The sequence below is a fragment of the Pongo abelii genome, chromosome 3 (genome assembly GCF_028885655.2).
Source record: "Pongo abelii isolate AG06213 chromosome 3, NHGRI_mPonAbe1-v2.0_pri, whole genome shotgun sequence".
NCBI lineage: Eukaryota > Metazoa > Chordata > Mammalia > Primates > Hominidae > Pongo > Pongo abelii.
Genome location: NC_071988.2, coordinates 180,528,726 through 180,543,699, shown reverse-complemented (window position 1 = coordinate 180,543,699; position 14,974 = coordinate 180,528,726). Strand labels below are relative to the sequence as shown.

Below are 14,974 nucleotides of genomic sequence, written 5' to 3'. Positions count from 1 at the left end.
AAAAGAAAACAAAAAAGGAAACCACACACAAACACAAACTTTCCCTATATTCGATTATTATTATTTTTTTGAGAAGAATCTTGCTCTGTTGCTCAGGCTGGAGTGCAGTGGTGTGATCTCGGCTCACTGCAACTTCCACCTCCTGGGTTCAAGTGATTCTCCTGCCTCAGCCTCCCGAGTAGCTGGGATTACAGGTGCACACCACCAGGCTCAGCTAATTTTTGTATTTTTAATAGAGACGGGGTTTCATCATGTTGCCCAGGCTGGTCTCGAACTCCTGGACTCAAGAGATCCACCCGCCTTGGCCTCCCAAAGTGCTGGGATTATAGGCATGAGGGACTGTGCCCAGCCTGATTCATTTATGTTTAATGATAATTTTTATCTTCAATCAGGTCTATCAATAATGATTTCAGAGATCCAGAAACAAATTAAACAAAAATATAATTATAAATACAGGATTTAAACATAAATTATATGGTGCAATTACAGAACTATAAATTCGTAGCACAGGTATATCCAGTTAAACAATTTGAAAGAATGAAGTAGATCTATATCCACTGATATAATAAGTTGTTCAAGGCATATCATTAAGTTACAGAAAGTATGTTGAAGAATATCTATATAGTTTGCTTTTATTTGTATAAGATAAAAGACATATATGCTTGTGTTTATAAAATTATGGTATGTTAACATGAAACTGCTAACAGTGGTCGTCTTTGGCAAGTTGGACCAAAAATGGCAGAAGAAAGTGGGGATTTTACTTTTCAGTTTATATACTTAGGAAAAACTTGACTTGCTTTTAAAAAGTGAGTATTCTTTCAATAATAAAAAAACTCTGACGTTATTTACAGATAATTCAAGAGTGTAAAAATATGGTTTCTTAGCTATAGAGAAAAGATTATTGAATTGTAATATTAGTTTTCTCTAGATATTTTGTAACAAGGTGGGACTAAGCTAGTGGTTCTTAATTGGGGATGATTTTGGACCCAGGGGACATTTGGCAATGTTTGGAGACATTTTTGATTGTCACAACTTGGGGGTTGCTACTGACATCTAGTAGGTAGAGTCCAAGGATGCTGCTAAGCTTTCCTCAATGCACAGGGCAGTTCCCCCAAACAAAGATTTATCTGTCTGAAAATGTCAACATTGCCCAGGATGAAAAACCTCGAACAAAGCATTGGTGAATAATCAATGGGAAACCATTCAATGCCATTTTTGGGGCTTAGAAAGCGATATCCCAAAGTACGGCACTTTAGCATGCCGAGTACTTTGAACTGGAGGACATTAGAAGGGGCTCAGAAGTAAAGTCTCTCTCTGACCTTCTCCTGCCCTTCTTTCTCCTATTCCCCTTCTTGCCCCAAGGCAGGCCATAGAAACTAGAATCCCTTTCCCCCTAAATCAGCCATGAAACCTAGAAATATGACTCTAACCTTCCCCTGCCTTTCTGCCTAAGAGCTAGCCATAAAGAAATGCTCTGACCTAACTTGTCTGAAAGTAGATAATAAGACATTCCAGAAGGTGGCCTACCCTGTACCTGCACAAATCCCCACAGTGAATCCCTCCACGGGTCACCCTCCTGTCTCTGCTTCCTTGCTGTTGTTATGGATGAGCTGTCTTTGCCTCTGTCCCGTATCAGTCCTTCACTTGAGCTTCCAGTTCCATCCCCTCTCTCCTACTCAGGACACATTTTAGCAATTCTCCCTTTCTCTCTTAAGCATCATCAATGTTTACCTCTTTTCTGGCTTAGTCCCTGAAAACATGCTGTTATGTATCCCTTCTTAAAACAGGACAAAATAAAACAAAAAATATTTTATTGATTCAGTTATCAATTATCCACCTATATTGCCATTTCTTCTCTCCTTTTTAGCAAAACTTGTCAAAAAATTTCCATACTGGTGTCTCTGATATTGTTATTTTTTAAGAGAAAGGATCTTGCTCTATTGTCCAGGCTGCAGTGCAGTGGCATGATCGGATCTCACTGCAGCCTCAAACCCCTGGGCTCAGGTGATCCTCCCACTCCAACCTCCCAAGTAGCTGGGACTTCAGCAGCATTCCACCACTTCTGGCTATTTTTTAATTTTCATTTTTGCAGAGGCAGGGTCTTGCTATGTTTTCTAGGCTGGTCTCAGACTTCTGGGTTCAAGTGATCCTCCTGCTTCAGCCTCCCAATATGCTGAGAATACAGATGTGAGCCATAGCACCTAGCCATCTGATATAATTTTTGTGTTTAGCTTTACTTTTGAAGTTTTGGAAATTTGTTGGACATAACATTAACCTTTAGTTGTAAATTGGGGTTCCCATATTGAACAATACAGTGATACCTTTAGGGCCATTTGAGGGTATTTTTGTCCTATAAATTTTATCACAGACTCTTGCCAACTTTTTATAGTTTTCATCACAATTTTCTACCAGCTGTCACTTCTACTATCATTGATTTGTCTGCCTCTGTAGTCTCACTATTCTAATTCCCATTTCTACTTTGTAACTTGAAACTGCTGTGGCCCGAAACACAGCTACTTGGACATATTAGATTTCTATGTGAAAGTAAGCAAATAAGCTCGGAATGAGGGCCTAAAACAACATAAGATGTTTTCCTTTTTTTTAATGCCTAGGTTTTGAAGAATCCAAGTTTTTGAGGGTCTAGGATAAGTAATTCTCAGATGAGTGGGATGTTGTCATAATCACGAGTTCACATTCAGTAAGCATTTATTGAATAAATGTACATATTTCCCAACACATAAATTGGCTGAGGTTTCATATTTATACATTTCTAGCCATGGATTTTGTACTTAGACATTTCTAGCATCTGTCTCAAACTATGACAAAACTCTTTTCTAGACTATCCAACTATCACATTTTATTCCTACTTACTGGTGTGATAACAGTCACTTTTATTGATTTATGCTGGTAGTGCAGCCAAGAAATAAAAATCCTAAATTAAGGGCAGTTGTATTTCTTCTTAATAGCATTTCCATTTCACACCTTATTTCCATTCCTACTGCCTCAACTGTGATTCTAATGTGTATTAGCTCACATCTAGATAACACATTTTTAATAACTTCCTTTGTGACACGTTAGCCTTATTGTCAAAGTATCCCCAGCTGGTCTCAATATACTTTTCTGTTTTTTGAGTGGGTCTTTATTTTTTAAAAATTTCTTTATATTTATTTATTTTTGTAACAAGGTCTCACTCTGTCACCCAGGCTGGAGTAACCAGTGGCGTGATCTCAGCTCACTGCAGCCTTGACCTCCTGGGCTCAAGCAATCCTCCTACCTCAGCCTCCTGAGTAGCTGGGACTACAGGCACATGCCACCACACCTGGCTAAATTTTTATATTTTTTGTAAAGACAGGGTTTCACTATGTTGCCCAGGCTGGTCTCGAATTCCTGGGATCAAGCAATCCATTCACCTTGGCCTCCCAAAGTGCTGGGATTACAGGCATGAGCCACAGTGCCTGGCCTATATTTATTTATTTATTTATTTTTAATTGAGAAAAGTTGTACATACTTATGGTGTATCATGTGGCATTTTGATATATGTATACATTGTGAAATGATTAAATCAAACCAATTAACATATTCATCATCTTACATGCTTATCATTTTTTTGTGGTGAGAACATTTAAAATCTACTATCTTAGCAATTTTCAAGTGTAAAACACATTATTACTAACTATAGTCACCATGCTGTATGACAGATCTCTGGAACTTATTTTTTTTATTTTTTATTTTTTATTTTTATTTTTGAGACGGAGTCTCGCTCTGTCACCCAGGCTGGAGTGCAGTGGCGCGATCTTGGCTCACTGCAAGCTCCGCCTCCCGGGTTCACGCCATTCTCCTGCCTCAGCCTCCCGAGTAGCTGGGACTACAGGTGCCCGCCACCACGCCCGGCTAACTTTTTTGTTATTTTTAGTAGAGACGGGGTTTCACCGTGTTAGCCAGGATGGTCTCGATCTCCTGACGTCGTGATCCGCCCGTCTGGGCCTCCCAAAGTGCTGGGATTACAGGCGTGAGCCATCGCACCTGGCCTGGAAGTTATTTTTTAATTCTTATTTGTTTCAGTCACTTGCTTGGTCCTTCTCTTTGTTGCACCTATGCAACAAAGAGAAGTGTAAGAAACCTCACATTTTTTGGCCAACATTTCTTCATTTTTCCCCAGACCCTGGTACTCATCGTTCAACTCTCTACTTGTATGAGTTTGGCTACTTCACATTCTACATATAAAAAGCGTCTTGCAGTAGTTGTCTCTCTGTGCCTGGCTTATTTCACATAGCATAATGTTCTCTAGGTTCATCCATGTTGTCACAAATGATAGTTTCTTTCTTTTAAAAGGCTGAATAATATTCCATTATGTATATATACCACATTTTCATTATCCATCATCTGTTGATGGACACTTAGGTCCACAACCTAGTTTTAAAACTTAATAGTCTGTTACATTGACTCCTTTCACTTTGGTCAGTAGTTGCTTTTTTTTTTTCTTCATGTTTTTGAGCAATTTAATATGCTTTAGGCACCAGGCTAAGCACTTTGCATGCCTTGTTTCACTTTATCTTCATAAAACTCCATTAAATAAGTTCTAATATTATCATGATTTTATAGTTTAGGAAGCTAAAGCATAGAGGAATAAATTGCTTGGAGATCATGGAACTGGTATGTGGTGGAAATGGGATTCAGATGCAGATCCGTCTGATTCCAGAACACGTGTTCTTAACCAATGTGCCTCTACTAATTCCCCATATAGACTTGCTTATGAGCCCTGAAAGGTTATTGATACTTCTATCTCCCTTTTTTGGACTTATGGCAGTGTTCCTGAATATCTTTTTTTTTCACCTATTTGGATCTTACCCTTTAAGATCAAGGTCAATTATAACTTCTAACTTACTTCCTCTATGACCACGTCCATTCTGGGTGATCTGTCCCTCTTTTGAAATCCTTCAGTGCAAGGATGAGATGCTGTCTCATCAGAGTATTTTATGTTTGTGTTGTTCAGGGCATTCCAAGTTATTGTCCCACAAGGTCAGAAACAAACATGATGTAGGTAAATAGACATATTTCTCAACAGAGATATTGGAGATGGCAGCTTTATAAACTCAGACTCGTGGTTCATTTGGAACAGTGATTTCCAATGAAGACAGTGGTTCTAGATTCTCCTTCATTTATATTTAGGAAGTAAATTAAAAAAATAAAAAGATGGTTCTCTTGTTAGTTCTTCTCTTTATAGACATCTCTAGAAATAAACAGCTGAATTGATCCAACCTCATGGGAATCTTTATATTTAAATGCCCAAGGTAGGGGCAAAATGGACCAAACAGGGCAGAATGCAAAAATATGCACCAAGAATCCTCAGAGGCAGATACTACTATATTGATATTCAGTGGAGTTTTGCTTTATTCTTGGATGTGCCATTAAATTGATGGGCAAATGTGGCATGCCACTCTGTCTTACTGGATTTTAGGTTTTCTTCAGTGTCAAAGGAAGAGGCAGTGCCACCTGTTGTAATATTATTTGATTCTAGGTGGGAGATGGAGTGTTAATAAAAAATAGTTTGAAAGTTCATTCTTCAGGAGGAAGTACTAGGGAGAGAAGATAAATGAAGAAAAACTGAGAAGAAATATGAAATGGAATAGAGAAGTGGGGAATAAATAAATATAAATACTGACTGGGAGGGCTCAGGGAAACTGTTAGTTGCCTACGGATTCTTCATTTCCCATTTTCCTCTGTTAACACGATCCCCATCTTGTTTGTGGCGACACTGTGTTCTGCACCATTAGATGAGGTGACTGCCCCAAGCAATAAGGTGACTCCTGTTTCTGGCTTTCCCTGTTTCCTTGTCAGCGAGGTGGGACTGTGTGACCCAATTCTGACCATGAGACCTAAAAACTAGAAATCTTCTTGGGAAATTTTTGGAAAAGCCATTGCTTTCCTGATAACTGGGGGAAAATCCAGCTTTACATCACTCTTCCCATTCTTCCTGCTTTGAACATGAACTTGATGTCTGAAGCGACAGTAGCCATCTTTCCATCTATTAGGAGTCAATGTAACATAAAAACCAGTGCCTGAAGAATGGAGGAACGGGAAAGGTAGGAAGAAACTAGGAGCCTCAGGGCATGACTGAATAGCTGCTGCAATGCCAGCAAGCACTTACTTCTGGAGTGTGTGTGTGTGTGTGTGTGTGTGTGTGTGTTAAACTTTTATTTTAGGTTCAGGGGTACATGTTCAGGTTTGTTATATAAGTAAACTCATGTTATGGGGGTTTGTTTTCAGATTATTTTGTCACCCAGTTACCAAACCTAGTACCCAATAGTTATTTTTTTTCTGCTCCTCTCCCTCCTCCCAGCCTCCACCCTCAAGTAGGCCCCAGTGTCTGTAGTTCCCTTCTTAGTGTCCATATGGACTTTGTTTATGTGAAAAAAAAATTCTTAAGTTCTTATTTGTTTAAGTCACTGTTGCTTGGTCCTTCTCTTTGTTGCACCTATGATGCATTTCTAACTGATACAGAAGGGACTGATGAAAATAGCAGTACAGACTCTCTACTATGGAAAGGAGCAAAAGAACTGAAATTAAGTAAAGGAACTCTGCAATGATTGCCAAAAGGTGAAGGCAAGGTGTGGGGTTTAGGGTTATGGCTTTCGAAATGACTTGGAAAATTAGTCAGGATAGATAAATGTGATGTTTTTGTTTGAAGACTGGCTGACAACAATTAGAGGAACAAGGGAGATACAAAAGCAGGAAGTCCTGTGAGTCATAATTTTAAAGAAAAATTGATGCAAATCTAAGGAGGCACTTTAACAGGAGACCAGTCCCTGAACTTAACATGTAGCTTTCTTTCCTTGCTGTATTTTTATGGTAAGTTTTTTAACAGCCTTGGGTTTGCAAAAGGCCTACTTTAGGTATATACAAGTATGCTTGCATCAGACACACCTGAATTGAAGAATATTCTATGGAAAAACTTGTCCATATTCTTCAAATCTCACAATGTCATTGTTTCCTGATTAAAAAAGATTATACAGCTGCGGCCGCTGAATGTAATGTGTGATCCTGGATTGGAGCCTGGATTAGAAAACCATCATTCTGGGCTGGGTGCGGTGATTCATGCCTGTAATCCCAGCACTTTGGGAGGCCGAGGCAGGCAAATCACGAGGTCAGGAGTTCGAGACCAGCCTGGTCAATGTGGTGAAACCCTGTCTCTCCTTAAAAAAAAAAAAAAAAAAAAAAAAAAAAAAAAAAAAAGCCATGGTGGCGCCTGCCTGTAGTACCAGCTACTCGGGAGGCTGAGGCAGAAGAATCGCTTGAATCCAGGAGGTGGAGGTTGCAGTGAGCCGAGCTCGCACCACTGCACTCCAGCCTGGGTGACAGAGTGAGATTCCATCTCAAAAAAACAAAAACAAAAAAGAAAAGCATCATTTCCCCCGCCACTCCGATCGAGACGATTGCTGAAATATAGACTTTATGTTAAATAATATTATTTTTCAATGTTAATTGTATTTAGTAATTATATGGGGGCTAAGAGATTGTAACTCTTTGGAGATACATGCTGAAGTGCTTGCAAAGGGTCATAATGTTGCCAGTGAGTCTCAAATGATTCAGCAAGAAAAAATATATATGTATGTTTGGTAAAGGAGATATAGTAAATGGGGAAAAGTGTTAACTATGAGTGAATCCAGGTGAAAGGCGTATGGATGTGATTGTACTACTTTTGTAATTTTTGTGTATGTTTGAAATTTTTCAAAATAAAATGTTTTTAAAAAATAAGTTTAGGAAATATTTTTATATTTTAAACTTGGAGCTGAAATGGTTTCCAAGTTTTGAAATTTCCACTATTTTTAGAATATATGACTCTCCCTCTACCTAGAATTTGGGCATATACTCATACAGTTTTTGAGTAAATATGAAATTACCCTGGACACTGTGTGTGTGTGTGTGTGTGTGTGTGTGTGTGTGAAGCTCTCTAAGAATTCTGGGTATAAGTCACAAAGAATTTTAATTGCCAGTAACATTATTTATGAGATTTTAATTCCACTTCTCCTGTGTGTTTATAACTTGGAATCTGTGATTTTTTCTTCCATCTTTAACCAAAAGGACAATTTCAAAGGCATTTAGAGACTTTGAGAGTTTGACAAGGATTTTCTGGACATGATGCACAGCGGGGATCTAACCTTTTGTGGGAAAATAACAAAAAGCATGACTCTGAATGCCATCAAGGGCAGCCCAGGGCAGTGACTGTTGGCTGACTGCTGTCTGCAGACTACAGAAAAGTGGCCACTGCTTCTCTGTTTTTAGGATTGCCATGGTGGCTATTATATTGTTAATGACATCTACTTGCCGGTGAGTTTAATTTTAATGCATTTCCGTACAACTACTTATTATTCAGCAAAATCAAAGAGGCTTATTTAAATTTGAATAGTGTGTTTTCCTGCTTTTGCCTTTTTTTGGAATTGTCACAACGTCAGACAACAGCCATCCCTAGTGTGTGCTCCCCACACCTGTACGGCATGTTTACAGCACAGGCTAAAGTGTGGCTGCTGCGGGGCAGGGAGGGTCATTCTTAGACGTTCCCAGATGTGCTGTTGTGTGCTTTGTACAGCTTTCTTAAACTTCAGTTTCTTCTTCTGGAATATGAGAATTAGTAATGTCAGAGGCATTGGGGTGGGTAAAATAAGGTGGAGACCTAGTGGACTGCATTCCCAGGAGGTTAGGCATTCTTAGTCACAGGATGAGATAGGAGGTTGGTACAAGATACAGGTCATAAAGACCTTGCTGATAAAACAGGTTGCAGTACAGAAGCCAGCCAAAACCCTCCAAAACCAAGATGGTGATGAGAGTGACCTCTGGCTTCTCACTGCTCATTATATGCTAATTATAATGTATTAGATTGCTAAAAGATACTCCCACCAGTGCCATGACAGTTTACAGATGCCATGGCAATGTCAGTTACCCTATATGGTCCCAAAAGGGGAAGAATCTCAGTTTTGGGAATTGCCTGCCCCTTTCCCAGAAAACTCATGAGTAATCCCCACCCTTTGTCTAGCATAGAATCAAGAAATAAGTATAAGCTGCTGAGCAGCCCATGCCGCTGCTCTGCCTATGGAGTGGCCATTCTTTCTTCCTTTACTTTCTTAATCATCTTGCTTTCACTTTATGGACTCCCCCCAAATTCTTTCTTGCGTGAGATGCAAGAACCCTATCTTGGGGTCTAGATCGGGACCCCTTTCTGGTAACAGTAACTACCCCCTGCCAGGTTGTTTGGTATGATTAGATAAAATTAATGGATGTACAAAATCTCCTCATTGTTACCTTTCACAGAAGTCTCAGTACTAGATGACAACTCCCTTTTTTCTAAACCCATTGCTCTTAACTTCCAGTTTAAGGTATTTCCAGATATTTCATTCCACTCCACCTGTGTGTTTATGACTTGAAATCTGTGATTTTTTTTTTCCATCTTTAGCCAAAAGGACAATTTCAAAGGCATTTAGAGGCTGTTAGAGTCTGAGACAAGGTTTTACTGGACATGGTTAGCTCTATTGTAATGACTGTACTAAAAATATACTTCCTAGATTCCACACCACTCAATCATCAATCCATGAAATTGTAAGCACCATGGGCCAAACACTATCTGAAATGCTAAGCAGCACATGTGGTCTAATTTGATGCTAAGACCTCTCTGATATCAAGTAGGTATTACATATGCCTTTTTTCTTTTATTATAAGTGTCTATCAGGAACTAGTTAATACTCTTCATCTTTTGTAGAGCACCCTCATCTCCAAACCTTTCCAGTTTGTCCTTTTTTTAAAAATTTTATTATTATTATACTTTTAGGGTACATGTGCACAACGTGCAGGTTTGTTACATATGTATATATGTGCCATGTTGGTGTGCTGCACCCATTAACTCGTCATTTAGCATTAGGTATATCTCCTAATACTATCCCTCCCCCCTCCCCCCACTCCACAACAGTACCCGGTGTGTGATGTTCCCCTTCCTGTGTCCATGTGTTCTCATTGGTCAATTCCCACCTATGAGTGAGAACATGCGGTGTTTGGTTTTTTGTCCTTGCGATAGTTTGCTGAGAATGATGGTTTCCAGCTTCATTCCAGTTTGTCTTTTAATGAACAGAGCAAGTAGTTTCTGTTGCCAACTGCCTAACTTCCTCTTTCTGTCCACGATGCCATCTCAATGTAATGCTTCCTATGATGAGAGGTGGTTGCTAATTCAGGTCACTGGGTTAAGTAGTGAGGAAGGAGTCATTTTCTCCCTCTTCCATCATACTCACTTATTGCTGTTGCCACCTGGGCGTGTTTTGAATGGCCCTTGCTCACCTGCCCATCTGTACTCATCTCATTAGAATAATACATGGGTTGGATGCACATCTGTGGAATGTGTAAGAAAGCACCCTTCTTTTAGAATTGAATTATTTCATACAGAAGTCATAGATTATATGACCATTTTTCTACCTATTCCTTTTTTTTTTTTGAGACAGAGTTTTGCTCTTGTTGCCCAGGCTGGAGTGCAATGGCACGAACTCAGCTTACTGCAACCTCCGCCTCCCGAATTGAAGTGCCTCAGCCTCCCCAGTAGCTGGGATTACAGGCATGTGCCATGACACCCAGTTAATTTTGTATTTTTAGCAGAAACGGGGTTTCTCCATGTTGGTCAGGCTGGTCTCGAACTCTTGACCTCAGGTGATCTGCCCGCCTCGGCCTCCCAAAGTGTTGGGATTACAGGTGTGAGCCACTGTGCCTGGCCCCTATTCTTTCTCCCCATAAAAAAAATGCCTTTGGCTTCTCTCTGACTCACAATTCATTTTGCATTCTCTCATCTTTTAGGAATAAAGAATTCTTTTCTCTTAGCCCATCACCTCCCACTTGCAATCCTTCAGCACTTGACTATCTGAAATGAGTCAACTTCTCGTCTCTGCTTCTTTCCCCAGAGTGCAAGCCATCGAGTCTAATTGCAGCTGTCTCTCACTTGGACTTCCTGCTTCCATGCCTGCCTCTTTTCATCCTGTTCTCCACACAGCAGCCAGAGGGATCTTTCAAAATTAAAGTAGATCATTAATGTGTCCTCTTCTAACACTTCTACTGACACGCCATTGTTCTTGGAATAAAATCCAAACTTTTAACCTTTACCTTTTACCTTACATAAATGGGCCAATCCTATTCACCAACTTGGTTTCTTTCCACATTTCTTCCCTCACTTAATTTGACTTACAAACACTGTCCTCTCTTGATGTGCTAGGTTTGGTCTGACTTTAGAGTCTTGAGTTGGCTGTTCTATCTATCTGAGTGCCTGCATTGTTCTTCCCTCAGATCATTACAAGCCTGGCTGTTCCTCATTCTTCAAGCCTCAGCTTAAGTATCCCTCCCTTACGGAAACTGCTTGGGATCCCTCTATCTATCCCTCTATCCCTTTAAATTCCTTGCTAGTTACTATCCTATTCCACTACATTTTCCTTCTTCACAATACTTACTACTCTTTTAGATATCTTGTTTATCAGTTTACTTTTTGTTATTTAAATATCACCGCCAGATTATAAATTCCCATAGGTGAGGGATCTTTCTGGAGTTGTCCATCATTTATTTCTGATGCCTGTATTGGTGCTTGGCATATTGTAGGAAGTAAAACAAAATTAGCTTAAGGAAAGGAAGAATGAATAATTGTCCGTGTGTCTGAAATACTTAGAAGAGTATTTTAAAATAATGGTGTCATGAAGTTCTCTTTAATGCATACAGAAAGTAGTTCTTTTCTCCAGACTCTATTGTCAGCTAAGTAAGACCCAATTTCTATAAATATCCCCCAAGGGCATTTCAGGCCTGATGTTAACATAGTCTGCCACCAAGACCTTGTTTTCTCAAAGGACATAAGCCCTTTACCTGCCTCATAGAAACTCTAGGGACTACAGATTTTGTCTGTGAAACAACTAGACTAAGAAAATTTAGTTGTTTTTTGGGGGGATAAGGGAAGGAAAGGATGAAAGGAAGAGATAGTTAATGAAAGAAAGAGATAAAAAGAGAAATATTTCAAATGAAGACTAGCTCACCAGTAAACACAATGGTGGGGATAATGCTATATTTCCCACAGCTGTAGTTTGTTATCAAATATTGGTAAAATCATAAAGAGAGGTTTGATTTTAGATTTAGATTCTAGAGCATATACCTGTATTAATCAAGTGAACAAACCTATTTTTCTAGTTTAGCTAGGTTTCTATTAGGTTGGTGCAAAAGTAATTGCGGTTTTTGCCATTACTTAACGGCAAAAATCGCAATTACTTTTGCACCAGCCTAATATAAATTGACAAATTGGCATAGAAGTCACTTTTTTTGGAAACAGTAAACAAAACTTTGTGCATTCCACGTGTATGGAATTCTTTCAGCTCATAAGTGTAAACCCTATTTAGTACAATATTGCAACTCCAAAGTGTATATGATTTCCTATGTTATTTTGAAACAGTTAATACGAGTTTCCAAATATGCGTCTAATTTATGCCAGAAAATAATTTATCCTGTGGAAGAATATGACTTTGTTCAATTGAAGGTAACCACTAATCTTTTCATATGTGTTTTAAAACTATAGTTTTCTGTGACCTGTAGTTATAATATTTCTAGTCATGTTGGAAGGCATTAGCAATGATTTGCTCATACTGTATACAGTATTTGCAAAAAGAGCCTATTTTAAGTCAGGTATCTCTTACAGTTCAATACTTGGGTTAATAATTACCTGCAAGAATGACTGAATGTATTCTTACTTTAAAGATGTTCTGAGCAAGCTATTTCTCTAGATAGCATGACTATGATTCTGCAATTCTTAGGGAAATTAAAAGTCTGCTGAGGATATTTAAGTTATATCTGATTGATGCATTTCCCATAATGCACCTTAAACTTTCAGCACTGTCTCATCATACTCTTAAGGTGTCCTTTATAAAGGAAAATACAATGAGAAAAAGCAATGTATTTACACCCATGCATTAAACATATCATGGGTAGTACTATTAAAATGTAAATATATTAAAATAGAGAGTAAAATTGTATTCTTACAGGTATTAGGCCTTGGTCCTATAAACACAATATTTTAAATTGTCTATGTGCTGTTTTCTACTGCTGTGAGGTTATAGTTGCTGAATAAAATCTCTTAAATCTTTTGACTGATATTTTGAGTAACAACCTTTGTGTTGGAAAGTTACTGATTGATTAAAGAGTACAGATTGTATGTACTTCTAGATAATGAGTTCATTCCATTTGATTCAAATAACTGTGTATAAGCATTTTGTCCATCTATTGTCCATTATTGTATGAAACTTCGTTAGTATTTTCTGTTATGTTTTATTTATTGTCTTATTTGTAAACTGGATCAGAGGGCTTTCCAGAGTTAAAGAAAATAGTGAGTTGGAAAATAACACAAGGGAAATAGGAACTGTGGAAAACACACACAGACTAGATCAAACTCTTAAGAATGAGAAATAGGGATAATAGTTGGATATTTGTGGAGTGCAATATCAAAAAGACCAGTCCTATCACAGTCAGGGTATTCAACAAACATTCTGTAGTGTGTTCCACACATATTTTGTGTATTTTATAGATAGGAATAGGGAGAAAATATTTTAAAAATGTATTAAGATCCCAGGAAAACAATGTGAAAACCAGTATCTGATTTGACTTGGTCATAGCCTGTATCTTTCCAGTCACTCAAGTACAATGGCCACGCCCTCTCTAAGGATTGCTTTCAGTTTCTCACATTTTAGTCCATTTTTGGTAATTTGCCTGAGTTACTTCCTTGTGAAAACCAGTAGCTGATTCGACTTGTTCATAGCCTGTATCTTTCCAGTGACTCAAGTGCAAGGGCCACACCCTCTCTAAGGATTGCTTTCAGTTTCTCACATTTTAGTCCATTTTTGGTAATTTGCCCGAGTTACTTCCATTTTGTGCAAAACCTCAATTTGAATTACTAATATATTACCATCCTAACTCTGGCACGTGGCTTACAAAGACCTTCATGATCTGGTTCTGGTGATCTTCTCTAACTTACCTCCAAGCATCTGCTTCAGCCCTCCTCTTAAACTACCCCAGACTTCTCATCATATTCTGAGCCTGCCGTGTCCTTTGCTGTCTCCATGACCTTGCGCATGCTGTACCTGACCTTGCAGTGCCCTTCTTTCCTGTCCCTGGGAAATAAAACATGGTAAATCTGCAACCAGTTCAACTTGCTTGGCTAGCTTGTTCACCTGTTAATGGGAATAGGAATTCTCATCTTATAAAATGAGATATAATAAATGATAAAATATTATATACTTATAAATCATTTTATCATATATTATCTATAATAGTGATAATATTTTATCATATGTAATATATTAATATAACAATATAAATTATTTTATTATGTGTAATAAAAATTATGTATTATATGTAATAATATATAATAATAATAATAATAAAAATGAGAGAGAACATGATTTTGGTGTCTGTATGTGAGTGAAAAAACTCAGGCTTGGGAATCAGAGAAACTTGAGTTCGAGTTCTGGACTAAGCATTGATGTGCCCATGACCTTGACAAATTTCTAAATTTCTCTCTTCATTCTGGAAAGGTGAGAAAACATTACCTTTCAGGGTTCATGTGAGGATATAATCAGACAACATTTATGAGTGCTTATCATTTAACCAAAACATCAACAACTTAACGACTCTTACCTATAACTTTAGCAATGTAAATAATTCCTATTAATAATCAGAATAAGGCCCGGCGCGGTGGCTCATGCCTGTAATCCCAGCACTTTGGGAGGCCGAGGCAGGCAGATCACCTGAGGTTGGGAGTTCGAGACCAACCTGACCAACATGGAGAAACCCCTCTCTAATAAAAATACAAAGTTAGCCGGGCGTGGTGGCGCATGCCTGTAATCCCAGTTACTCGGGAGGCTGAGGCAGCAGAATCGTTTGAACCCAGGAGGCGGAGGTTGCAGTGAGCTGAGATTGCACCATT

The 14,974-nt window shown here is 38.6% G+C and overlaps 1 protein-coding gene and 1 long non-coding RNA gene across 2 annotated transcripts in view; one reads left to right on the top strand and one right to left on the bottom strand.

The window, feature by feature from the left end:
• Positions 1–14,974, bottom strand: part of RXFP1 (relaxin family peptide receptor 1) — a gene marked incomplete at its 5' end in the record, with an annotated part of 129,514 nt that overhangs the window by 102,207 nt on the left and 12,333 nt on the right.
• The window catches only part of LOC134761313 (uncharacterized), a 48,793-nt gene continuing 41,785 nt past the window's right edge, over positions 7,967–14,974 (top strand). The window contains exon 1 of the long non-coding RNA XR_010139811.1: positions 7,967–8,328. This is a non-coding gene — a long non-coding RNA (uncharacterized LOC134761313). The remainder of the gene's footprint in view (positions 8,329–14,974) is intronic.